Raw genomic sequence first — 12,778 nt, forward strand, 5'->3', positions numbered from 1 at the left:
TGTATTTGTCTGTATCATATTTAGACTGATAACAATACATAATTTGTAAGATAAAAGTATATATTCATCATAGTCATTCTTGCAGTGAACATAGGAACTGTCTTATTGATTTGTTCATTGCATACTGTGCTGAATAGTAAATGGCATGTATTTTGTTTCATGTTCACTCATCCATATCATATACAGTTTGTATTATTTTTGTATCCATTATTAAGTATTTAACACTTTAAAAATTCAGCAGGGACTTACTAATGTTCATAAATGCAAGTGGTTCTTTGTAGTAATCTTTTTAAAACTGGATTGTGCTGTCTGTATATGTATACATTATCCATATTTACCAAATAATTTTGATATTTGGACGTTCAGAGAAAAATGAACCACAGACTAGGCAAATGATAATGATTTGGGTATAGAGAGAGGAAATCATGTCAGAAGACTTGTACGTTATAAGTGCTTGAAAAGGCAAACTGTTTTTCTTTGCTTTATTTGCCATGTTTTATATATATAGTAATACTTGTATATAGATCGCTCCTACAAATTAATTCTCATTACTGGAGTAACTGTATGTCTTCACTATTGAAATGGGGCAAGAAATGTGGAATGGCTTTAATAGCATTGATTCTGTCAGTAAAAAGAGAGGTTATCTGGTTGATGGTTCTTTATAGGCATATAAAAGAAAGTAAAGCTGTCCCTGTAACAGGATGTGAAGACCCATAGGGTTGTGAGACATTGAGGGTCCCACATTATCTAGACATTCAGCTCAAAGATGGCGGTAAGGTTGTCAGCCTTATGTGCCAGCCGTGCTTTACTCCCCAGGAAAATTATTTAATTAATTCCTGGTACTCATTTCTGTTAGAGGCTCAGTCAACCCCAGGGCCATAGTGCGGCCAGAAGGATTAGGTCAATTGGAAAAATCCAGTGACCTCATTGAGACTTGAACCCACGACCTTCCGGCTTGTAGCATAGTGCCTCAACCAACTATGCAACCATGTGCCCCCCCCTTTTATAGGTATATATGAGTGTCAATTCTGGGACTGAATCAAGAAGGTTCTTGATCTTGATTCAGCATTCATTTTCCAGTCCTGAACTTCAATTTTCAGATAACTGCTTCTGCTTTGTGCAGTAGCATGCAAACTGCTCAGTCCATCAGAAAAGTAATGGTTGGTAATACTAGCACAAGTTACTTTGTCGACAACATGGTGAAAAAGGCCATAGCACAGTGATTTATGAAAACTTTCCTTTGGTAAAATCTTTGATATTTAATGGGAAAAGTAGTACACTTTAGTGCATTGTGCATTGTGAAAAAGAGTCTGGTGTTACAAATTGTGATTACAGAGAAAGAACTGGTCTAACAGACAAAATTCTCAAATGTATCTTGAACTCAAAAAGTTATTGTCACATATTCCTAGTTTATCATTTGCTTTATGAATTGCTTTAGGCCATGTAGTATTAATGAAACATGGTGTGAATAGAGGTGATTAATGCTGTGGTCTTCTGGTTTGTGACACTGTAAAATCTGGTATTTGAATACCCACCTACCAGACTGAATGGATCTTCACTGCTGTGATAATATGAAATCTCATAGGAGAGAGATGAATATGATACATAGTTGTCATGGCATGTTTTAAAGTACTGTCCTGAAATTTGCTGGAAGGTACTGAGGAAGAGAAAAAGTCCATGGTCAGGTTAGACACTGACTGGGATTCCCATATATGAGCCAGATATGCATTCTGTCTATCAGGCCTTATGGAAATTCAGAATGAGTATATATGTATCTAACTGGCAGAAATAACACACAATGAAACTCTTCAAAACAGGATGGAAGTACACATCTGGGCAACATGACATGATGACTAGGCACTTATTAAGAATCAGAATTGACACAGCAAAAATTGAACCTGTCTTTGCATAACCTCATTTTCTTATTCAGTACACTAATTTTATACACACACATTCTTGTCTACAAGAAATATCTTTCATACTGTAGAGAGTAACCGATCAATCCAAACATGTCATTTCAGGAAACCTACTTTGCATTGTGGAATAGCTTCCATATTTAAATGAAGTGACCTTCTTGGAAATATATAACTTCAAGATATTATCACTTTTTAAAGTAAATGAACGTAGTCTCAGTCAAAATGTGTGCAGAACAGTGCTACCTATTTTTACATAATCAGAAATTAGTGTAAATATTGTTAAAAAATCTACAGTAAACTCCCTGTTACCTGATATCCAAGCATCTAGAATTCTCATCCAATGGGCAGAAATTTCAAAAGAGTATTTAGCACTTTTATGAAGTTATTCAGAAACAAATTTTCAGTGTTCATCTCTCACATGGTAGTTCTCCCAGTCACCATTAGCAGTGCTACCCATTGCCCTCCCTCACACAGATACCATTCAGTAGTGGCTAGTTGAATTTTATGATCGCATGACAGTATATTTGTCTGAAGTCTTCCCCCCCCCTTAATTTATCATATTGCATAGGAAGATTTCGAAGCAAGAACAGAAGTGAAATGATGTTGTACTCTGGGTAGCTGTAAGAGTTTTTCTCATGTAGCTGGCACACCTTATTTCCAATGCATGCCGGTTAATGGGGAGTTTATTCTTTTTGGTTTTATGTGTCTTAAGTCAGGATCAGGCAAGGACAAACTAATGTTTTGGCTTTGTTATGGTCCTTAAAATGCCTGTGACAAGAGTGACCAGATTTTGAAAGTTAAAAAGGAAAAATAACAAGGATGTAAAGAACACTCACAAGCAGACACAAAATAAAGGTAATTGAACACCCAGATTGGGCCTTTTCTGATTCATGTACCACATCTTATTTTACTATACCATTTTGTAATAAAACATATTAAATGTAACTACTTGCCAGATCTGTAAATTAATTTTAAAACTTTTCAATGATGAAACATTTTAAATGTGAACTGTGAAAGAATACTTATATTTTGAAAGGAAATAGAATCAGTTCAGAGGAAGGTTTTATTCCTTTCAAAATAGCAAAACTAGTCTATACTGCTTAGAAAATCTGTGGCTTATTTATATACTCTGTTACAAGCCTTTGGTAGCTGTGCTGCTATGTTTTGTGCCCAGTATTGAGTTCAGAGCTATTTACATGGCTATCGAAAACCAGCTGATGAGTTTATGAAGGTGTTTCACAAACATGTTCCACTTATTTTTAGATGTCTGTGACAAGACCATTCATAAAAATACCATGATCTCATGAACTTCTGTCTATATAGTAAAGTGTAATAAAGGTAAATGTCCTCTGACACTCTTTAATGTAGTAACAAATATCATATTGGAACACATCACACACAAATCACTTATTGAAACCCTGTGTGTTAGTCTTAGAGTATGTGGACTCCAGTGTCTGCTAGTCTGTGAATTTATGTTGTTGTGTAAGGAAAGATTAGATGATTGATTTTACCATCATACATGAATTGAATGATTCAGTTACAAAACCCCACTCTGTTAAGGGTATCAGATGGTAGCAATTCAGTTGCTGCTGTTGTCATAAATGGTTTCAGTTTCAGAAGTTTTGTGGCATTTGATGCAGACAGTTGTCAAACCCAGGTCCCTTGTGCTAGGTGTCTGAGGAATTTCCAAGAAGAATCTTCAGACATAGCATCTATTTCATCTAATTCCTCTTTAGTGAACATTTGACCTTTGGTCTGCTTTTCCCCTCCACTTACAATATTGTCGATCTTAATTTGTTTACAGTCTGTGACTAGTTCTTATGTGTAGAACTATAACTACCTCAAATTTATGACAGAATCTTCTCCTTTCTCTTTTACAGACCCACATTTCGCATAGCTGTCATGCATGAAGAGTCATGCCAGTGTGTATCTAATACATGGTGTTTCATCAGAGAGAAATATTATTGCACAGGGCAAGTACAGGACAGTATTGGGGAGTTAAAGCAACCTAGAGCCCAAGATATATGAGTCAACCAGCGAATAATGCATAAATTTGCTCCTTGGTAACTTTAACCAATTTGCTGGGGGCATTGAAAAATGTCCTTGTGTCTTAAAATCATCCATGATCGCTTCGTTTGTCTTCCTTCTTATTTCATCATTCATAGTTATATCGTTTCTCATTTGGCACTTTGTAATCTCAACAGCTGATAAAATAACAAAATTACTAAATCATCTCCAAGCAGTAAAATATGGGTTGGAGTTTAGAAACAAACAAGGAGGATCGATGAAGATGATTTTGAAATTAAGTGAAATGGATGAATCCCTATTAAAAATACTAGGCCAAAGTGAATCACACACTTCTCTGTAGTTGTTGGACTACTTGTAGCTTGTGGTAAGAATGCTGTGTGTGCGCATGAGCAGAGTTCACCACAAGCAGGCCACCAGTGTCATGTAGTGCTGTGCTTGTTTTAAATATGATTGTGAAATGTGTATTGGAGTTAAATATTGTAGCTTATTTTATTAAATATGTATACACTGCAACTGTAATCAGTTACTAATAACACTTATTCAATATAAACAATTTGAAAAGGAACAAATCAGGTAAAATCAGTACTGACAGTTTTTGTTACATGACAGATACATGGGAGTGTGTTCCCTGCAATTATATATAATGTAGTTTTGTACCAGTTCAACATTTGAGGTGCATATAACAAGTTGTGAAATATTTATAGTTGTACTTTTTTGCTCATCCTTCACTTACCTCCCAACATATGTTTTTCTTTTTCCAACATCTGAGCTATCTTAAGCAATATAACATCACATTCCATCTAGAGTTAACCTTTTGTTGCAGGGTCTTCTTTATGTGCTCAACTGTTATTCACTGGTTACGATATGTTATATTATTATGGGACGCAAAAGTTCATTGCTGGGATCACAAAAGACCACTGTAAATGCTATCCTGAATCACTTCATTCCAGTTAATATCTGTTGAACTTATTTTTCTAACACCCTTTCTAATATTATCCTTCTATCTGTGCTTTGCCCTCCTAACTTATATCTTGTTTTAATTGTTCCAACCAAAATATTGTATGCATTTCTTCTGTACCTTAAATATAAATGTCCTACTCACCNTAAGTAAACAAAAAATGAAAAAATATGATATGGAGAAGTTCATTCTCAAGAAGCTAAACAAGGTAGAGAGTAAAGAACAATATCAGTCAAAATCCCAAATAGGTTCACAACCTTGATGATGTGGATATTAATACACCTTGGAAAACTATTGAATATAAACATTTCAGTCAAAGAGTGTTTAGGTTATTATGAACTGAAGCAGCATAAGCCGTGGATCTACAAGGGATGTTCAAAACTGTTAGATCAGAGGAAACTAGCCAGATTTAGTGGTTAGAGGATCCAAGCTAAATGAATGAGGATAATCTGAATAATGTAAGATGTGAAGAGAGCAGGTATTTCAGGAAGGGAAAAAACAGGGAATATCTAAAAAAAAGAAACTCTTTGGCTTTAGTTCGCAAAGGAACTATACTGACCAAGCAACCACCACTTGTCGGCGAAGTTAGTGTCAACTTTAGCAGATAGAGGGTGTCATGTGGTCAGCACAATGAATACAGGGAATAATATCTGAAAGACCAAATTAATGAGCTTCCAACACACAGTAAGAACAAGAACAGTAGAGACTTCTGTAGGGGAGTAAATGAATTTAAGAAGGGTTACCAACCTAGAACTAAGTTGGTAATGGATTAGAATGGTGATCTGCTTGCAGATTCCCACAACTTTTTGAATGGATGGAAGAATTATTTCTCTCAGCTATTGAATGTGGTTTGGGTCCCTAATGTTAGAAAGATAGAAATACATGCAGCTGATCCAGTAATACCAGAGCCTAGTCCTTCTGTGGTTAAAATTGCTATTGCCAAGTTGAAAAGTATAAATCACCAGGAGTTGATCAAATCCTGGCAGAACAGATTCAAGCAGGAGGTGAAACATTATGTTCTGGGATCCACAAACTCATTAATTATGTTTGGAATAACGAATAATTGTCTGAGTTTTAAAAATTTTATCCAATACCCATCTCTCAAAGTTAGTTCCAAATGCAGACAAGATTATTGGGGAAATTCAGTGGGTGAATACATGTGTATCACAATTTTCTTTTGGAAGTAATTTTATGAAAATGATAAATTTCTTTCTGAAATTTTTGTCAGTTGTATCAGAATTCTGAATCCTTGGATACTGGATAATAAATGGTTCACTGTACCCACCCTTTTTTAAAGTTCTTATATCTGCTTACAGAGGCCAGCCAAACTTGTATACTGATAGTTATAATCCAATCATGTAATCATAAAATTTCAGATTGTGTGAGCTTCCACTGTATGCAGGTCATCATTGTTATTATCATTCATAAGTTCATGAAATGTGTCACATTTAGAGCTTATTAATACTTACTAATTTTAATAATAGTATTTTATTCTGAATTTTGGTCACAGAAGATGAACATGTACTACAGCTCTTCTACAATTATTTCTGGCCCTAGATCTCCACTGTTTTCTGAAAGAATTTCTTTGTTCTTCTTGTTTTTTGTATCTTACTTCTTCAGCATACATAAACAATAATGAACTTATCTCTGTATATTCTAGTCCCTCCAAATTCTTACAGACATTTTAGTAGCATATCTAAAACTGCACTTGATTTTGAATTTATTAATAAAAAAGAAGAATTTGTAATGCTTACTAATTTGTTAGACAAGTGTCAAATATGAAAAGTAATTCACATACTCATACATACAACTTTCTTATATAAAGAAACTTGGCACTGCAAGTAATCAGTCTGGTTTAAATGCCTGCCTGTTGCTGAAGAAACGACCATTGTACACAAGGAAATGTCACATTGTACATAGAATATTGTGCGTAGAACATGTGCGTATCAGCTGCAGTAGTGCTCTTTCCAAACAATGTGACGCTTCATTTTCCTGTGCTTTCTCTTTCTCCTGGCTCCCATCTGCCATATAAGAAAGAGATAAAAGTAAATAAAGTTTTTTGCCTCACATGGCTAGATGCCAGTAGTGCTACTACATATGAAAAATATATGAGGCTCTTCAGACAACAACACTTGAGTCTTATGACAAATATATGCAATGGTGCTTATAATATTTCATGCCGCAATGCAGCAGTGATGTTAATATTAGGTACCCAAATATTAGTGCCTTTTGCCTACATGCATGACCATATTTAAGGAGTGCTATATGTGGGTTCAAATGCTCCCTAAAATGTCTCAGATAATACGACAAAAAGTTTCTTAATTTATAGCGAAGTGGCCAACACTTATGTCAGCTATATAGCTGATCTGTGATTCTGTGTGATAAACTGTAGCTTTTACTATTTTTATTTTCGAAACCCTCCTTTCACTTCCTCCTCTGTTCCTAAGAAATAAATCCTGAATACATTACTGTCTTCATGAAAGATAGTTGGTTGTTGTTATTAGTACAACTACTATCACCACCACCACCACTATATTATTACAGGTACTGGCAGTGGTTGTGATGTTGCTACCACGGCTGTTGCTGCTACTATTTGTGGCAGCAGTGGTGGTGTGTAACTGTGATCCTTAAAGTTACGAAGAAGTGTTACAAGAATTATGTCATTGTAAAGTGTTAGTGTTGTGCCTTGCATTAAATCATTAGTGATGTGTGAAAAAAATGTTACTGAATGCTTTTCTTAGAGAATTGCTGTATCTCAGTGAACCAGTGTTGTTAGTGTTGTGTATCTGTTGGTTTTATGTAAGTGGGAGGCAGTGTTATTAAAATAACATATTGTCACATGTTAGTGTTTATACATGGGGTTTAGGTTGATAATTGATATTATCAAAAGCTTATATATCTTGTAACTACAAATAATTGTAACACTGTCATTAATCAGCACACTCTACAAATCGCTACCGCAAACTCAAAATCTTCAGTCTCCTGTGTCTTCATTAGCCGTTGCTTGGCAGCGGCCTCTCACAATGCAACACAGTACTCTAGACGTATAACCGTTGACTCTTACCACGGACTCCTGATTGTCCAGTGTCCATGCTATATAGCTCTGACTTGGACTGCATAGAAAACATCACCTTCATGGTTCCTATATTCTTGCATGTTTATTTGTTGCCACAACACTTGTTTATCATACTGTTGCATTTCAAAAGCTGCCTCTTTTTGTTCCACTGTTCTAGCTTTCAGCCATCATGTCATAATACATTTGAAACAACAACGTTAGTGTTAAACAGATTTGCTTCTTACAGGCAGCCCCCAATGCTCTGGAAAAAATGAGGCAAGTTATTAGTGCAGTGTAGATCTACATGAGTATATATTTTATGCAATTTAAATAATTCTTTTATCATTGCTTTGTATTTGTAACATTTTTGATTATCTACAATGTCCCTAATTTATAATCTTTTCCAGGACACTGGCCATCCTGACATGGAATTTTTGATCATAGCCTTTCAAAATACATCTAAGTTACCTTAAATAGACTATATGACACTTTCCTACACACATTTACATTTACATTTATTTTTCACTTCATGGATCCAATCATCTCCCCGTCGGGCTGGATATAAAACATGTCACATAGTACAAATTCATGATGACTACACATCATTCGTCCTTGGTCCAATAAAATATATAATCAGGCCTCACACAGATAGCTCAAGTTGTCAGGAAACACACATAGGTCGTGAAAAAACCACTGTCAAATTCACACCTTGCCATTCCACACACACTGGCAAGCCATATCATCCAAACAGTTACAATATAAAATATTAAAATTCATAACGAAAACAGACATCATACATACTACTACACTTACAACAAGCAAGTCTCAACAATGTATAATTCATGCACACAGACCATTTATTAGTTCTTAACTTTTGAGCTCCTTGCATGCTCTACAAATTCATCAATAGAGTAAAATGCATTACTTTGCAAATAATTTCATAAAACAAACCTAAATTGCTTTTTATCATTTTTTAAAACTGGTATTTGATGGCAGAGTGTTAAATAGCTTGATGCCTGAATAATACACCCCTCTCTGATAGGATGATAAATGTGTTGAAGGTAAATGAAGGTGATCATTCCTTCTGGTACCAATCACATATACAGAGCTATTGGTTTGAAACTTATCCACATTATTAACAACAAGAGTCATAAATGAGAGCAAATATACACATGGGATTGTTAGTATGTCAAACTTTTTAAATAAATCTCTACATATAAGAGTTGGGCCCACTTCCATCATTATTATTATTATTTTCTTTTGTATAACAAAGACCTTATAACTGTCTGATGTATTTCATCAATGAATGATAATATGCATAATATACAGCTTTAAGACTATTTATATTTAATATATAGGATAATTTTTGCATTAGAAAACCAACTGTGCTCAACTTGTGAAGCAAAAATAATGCATGCCATTCATATAGTATTAAATATGAGTAAATCTAAAATCATATTAAGTTCAGAAGATTATTTGTAAACTGAACAAACACAAATATTTTTAATATCCTCTTCTTCAGTTTAATTGTGAACCAGGTTTTATTTGTTTTTTTATTAATTTCCAATCCTTTAATTTTATTGTTTTTGAACCACTTATTAGAGTTGTTACTGTTATCTTATACTGGAATACCCAGTCCCCAATTAACAAACAATAGATATGTTCTTGAAAATTTTGTTAATTGCTCATGATTTTCTGATAAACAATAATGCAATGTAATTTAGAAGCTGTGGGAAAATGATGTTAAACTGAAAAACCAGTCACTTCAGTTTAAAACCAGACCTACTTTAAAATCCGTGTTAAACCAAATTTATGTTGGTAGTACGCTTGTTGATCAAGGACTTGGTGTATCTGGTTGTTAACCACCTCATTTATTGTTCTTTTATTTATTTATAACAGCATCCAGAGATAGGGACTAGCTTATCAATTACACCAAACCGAGTAGGTTCCACTTGAAGTCGGAGATAGAATCCAGTCTCCAAAACGTTGTGTGTCTTAAATAAAAGCAGAATGATAATAATATCCAGAAATGCAATAACTGTAGCATCTTTACTGATTTTTTAAAACAAGTTCCCTCTTTATATTGTTCTGTGTATTGTATATTCATACAATCTGATACAGAATGTCAATTTTGTACTATGATTCACAGCCAGAATGTTATTTCTTTAATTTCAGGGTCTTTGAGAAATGTGGTTGGGGGGGGGGTGGATTTCAAGCATAAATAATCTTTCGTACTTATAATGTTGTAGTGACTTCTTTGTGCCACTAAAAACCATGAGTAGCCGATGTTACAGAGCCAGATAGTACCTAGTGGTGTGCTAAATATAAATTCTGTGTGGGAGAAATTCTGTTGCCATGAGGCCTGTGCGAAAACTCCACCAGCAATCACATGCTTGTGTTTGTAAACTGTGCCAACAATACAACACAGTCTCCATCAGTGAACTAAGGTATATTTTTGAGAGAATTTCTTGGAAGAAAGATACCTTTAGTATGTCTCAAATATTGACTCCTCTCCACCATCTTCACATTGGAAATGAAATTTAAACTAGTCTTCAATAAGATTCCATTCAGCTTTCTTTAATGATTTTAAAAATCTTGAGGAGTTATATCAAATCCAATTTATGGGTACTCTGTTTTAGTACTTGTATTATTCATGTTATGATGTAGTCCATTCATGTTGTTTATGTCAGTAAAATTACCATTTCCTTATTATTAAGATCAGAAGTTTCAACAGTGCTAACACAAAAGCCTGTTACTGGATTCTAGCCTAAGTCATTTTAATCCAGTCCTCCTCACAATAGCCCATTTCTTTTCAATTAAATTAAACTGAATTCAATTTTGTTCATCCCTTTTGGTCAAACAACTGGCATAGGATACATCTTATTTACACACATACACATCTAAAAGTAACATAAATATATCATCTAAGTTCTTTCATGCTGTAAGGTAATACAGATACAGTTAATATTGAGTTTCATTTTATATTTTTGATTCTTCTGAGTATCCATACTCAGTGAGAACTCCCCAAAAAATATTTGGTACACAGATTAGTTTACAATTTTAAATAAAATAAAAATAAAGGTTCAAGAAAAATATTTGAGAAATTGAGTTTTTGAATTGGAGATAAGAAACAACAAAAATTAAAACTAAATGTTGTAAAAATAAATTATTTTTAAATAAATCTCCAGTCTTCTTTATACTTTATATATCTACGTCTTGCCATATTTCCAATATGTATATTTTTTATTGTATATTTACCCCAATGCTGTCACTAATTCACAGCATAGTGCTCATATTTTAATTTGGACATTGACCAGTCACCATCTTGTGATGTTTATCCTCTCTTCTCTGCTGCAAGAGACTGCGTGCTATTCTGTTTGACTTAGCTCCCCCCCCCCATAAAACCAAGACAGAATTTCTCATTAATATTTGAAAATGTATACTAGATGTTTCCACATACTGTCCTTATTTTCTGCAGGCTTCCTTTCTTCAAGTAAATTCTGTTCCCATTATCTCTAATTTCTAGAACTCAAAAATGCTTGTTCTCTGTAGGTAATCAAGGAACAACAACCTGTAATCATTTAAAATATACTAGCGTTACTGAAAATCTGTCATTCCAGTTTGAACCATATGGAGTTTCTGAATATGTTTGTTGTGATCTTACATCCCTCATTGTCTTTTGATACATTTTCTGCAAATGAAAATGAACATCTGACAAACCAAATCTGTCATAGGTATACAATACTGGATAAAAACTCAAATCCCTTTTCTCTTGTATTTCTTTTTTGTTACTTTGAAAAGTTTTTAAAATGAAAGTTATGTATTAAAGAGATGAAATCTTAATGTTTTATTGTGCTATAATTTTAATGTCAAGTAGTTTTTGAGAAATACAGGAAACTTTGTTTTCATGTGGGCCTAATATGGATCATACTGAAGGATTGCTCAATATGAGATATCAAAATTTCTTTAGTTACTGGATGAACATTAACAGTCTCCTCATTATATGTTCATTTATGGTTCTCGTTCAAACAATATGTAGAAAGTACAGGTGTGAGTTGTAGATGTGTTTCTTTCTTTAGCCAGATCCATTTTCTATAAAATTAGTAGAAGTGTGTTTATAATGAATTCTGAATTTAAGGGAGGGATGGAAATTATTGTCCTGTTTTAAGACCCCTTTCCCAGCATTTGCAGCTATAAAAGCAGAGAAAACACATATACTGCCCCATAAGGTTATTCGCAGTTGGATGGAATGGGAATTTAATGGTTTCAATTTGGTATTAATCCTTTGGGTAGTCTTATGGCAGTATGTATATAGGTTTTCTGAGAACATCGACCTATACTTATTACAGATTTAGTTCTTTTGGGGATGTATGAAGTCATGAAAGGGGATCTGTATGAATGTTTAATCTCCCACATTACAAATAATAAAAATCACCTCCATCTAATGGACTTTACAGAGCAGGTGTGTCTTCCTCTAACATGAAGCTGGAAACACAGCCAATCTATGAAATAAACAACAGTCCAAGAAAATATCTCGATGAAGTGAATTAAATTTTAATATTGACTTGCCATGCCAAATATTGCCAAAATCCATCAAGTGGTTTTGGAGTTCTAACAAGCAGACTGAGGAAGAGAATGGCATGAGCGTTTCAAGTGTTCTTCATGTTACACATTGCAGGGGCAGAGGTGTTTCTGTTACCACCATGTCACAATGAACCTAAGACTCATCCAGCATCCTACCCAATGAGTAAGAGGGACTGTAAACCTGGGGTTGAAATTGGTCAGGACATCCATGAGTGTTGCTGCTTTTAGTTTTACTCC

General features: G+C 34.3%; 1 long non-coding RNA gene across 6 annotated transcripts in view; it reads right to left on the reverse strand.

Moving 5' to 3' along the window:
- The window catches only part of LOC111866430, a 42,285-nt gene that overhangs the window by 12,896 nt on the left and 16,611 nt on the right, over nucleotides 1-12,778 (reverse strand). For 3 of the 6 annotated variants that reach the window (XR_004513214.1, XR_002843139.2, XR_004513213.1), the window contains one exon: nucleotides 6,657-8,219. This is a non-coding gene — a long non-coding RNA (uncharacterized LOC111866430). The remainder of the gene's footprint in view (nucleotides 1-6,656; nucleotides 8,220-12,778) is intronic. The other 3 variants (XR_002843140.2, XR_002843141.2, XR_002843143.2) reach the window with 3 other exon arrangements.

The sequence above is a fragment of the Cryptotermes secundus genome, unplaced genomic scaffold, assembly GCF_002891405.2.
Source record: "Cryptotermes secundus unplaced genomic scaffold, Csec_1.0 scaffold271, whole genome shotgun sequence".
Taxonomy (NCBI): Eukaryota; Metazoa; Arthropoda; class Insecta; order Blattodea; family Kalotermitidae; genus Cryptotermes; species Cryptotermes secundus.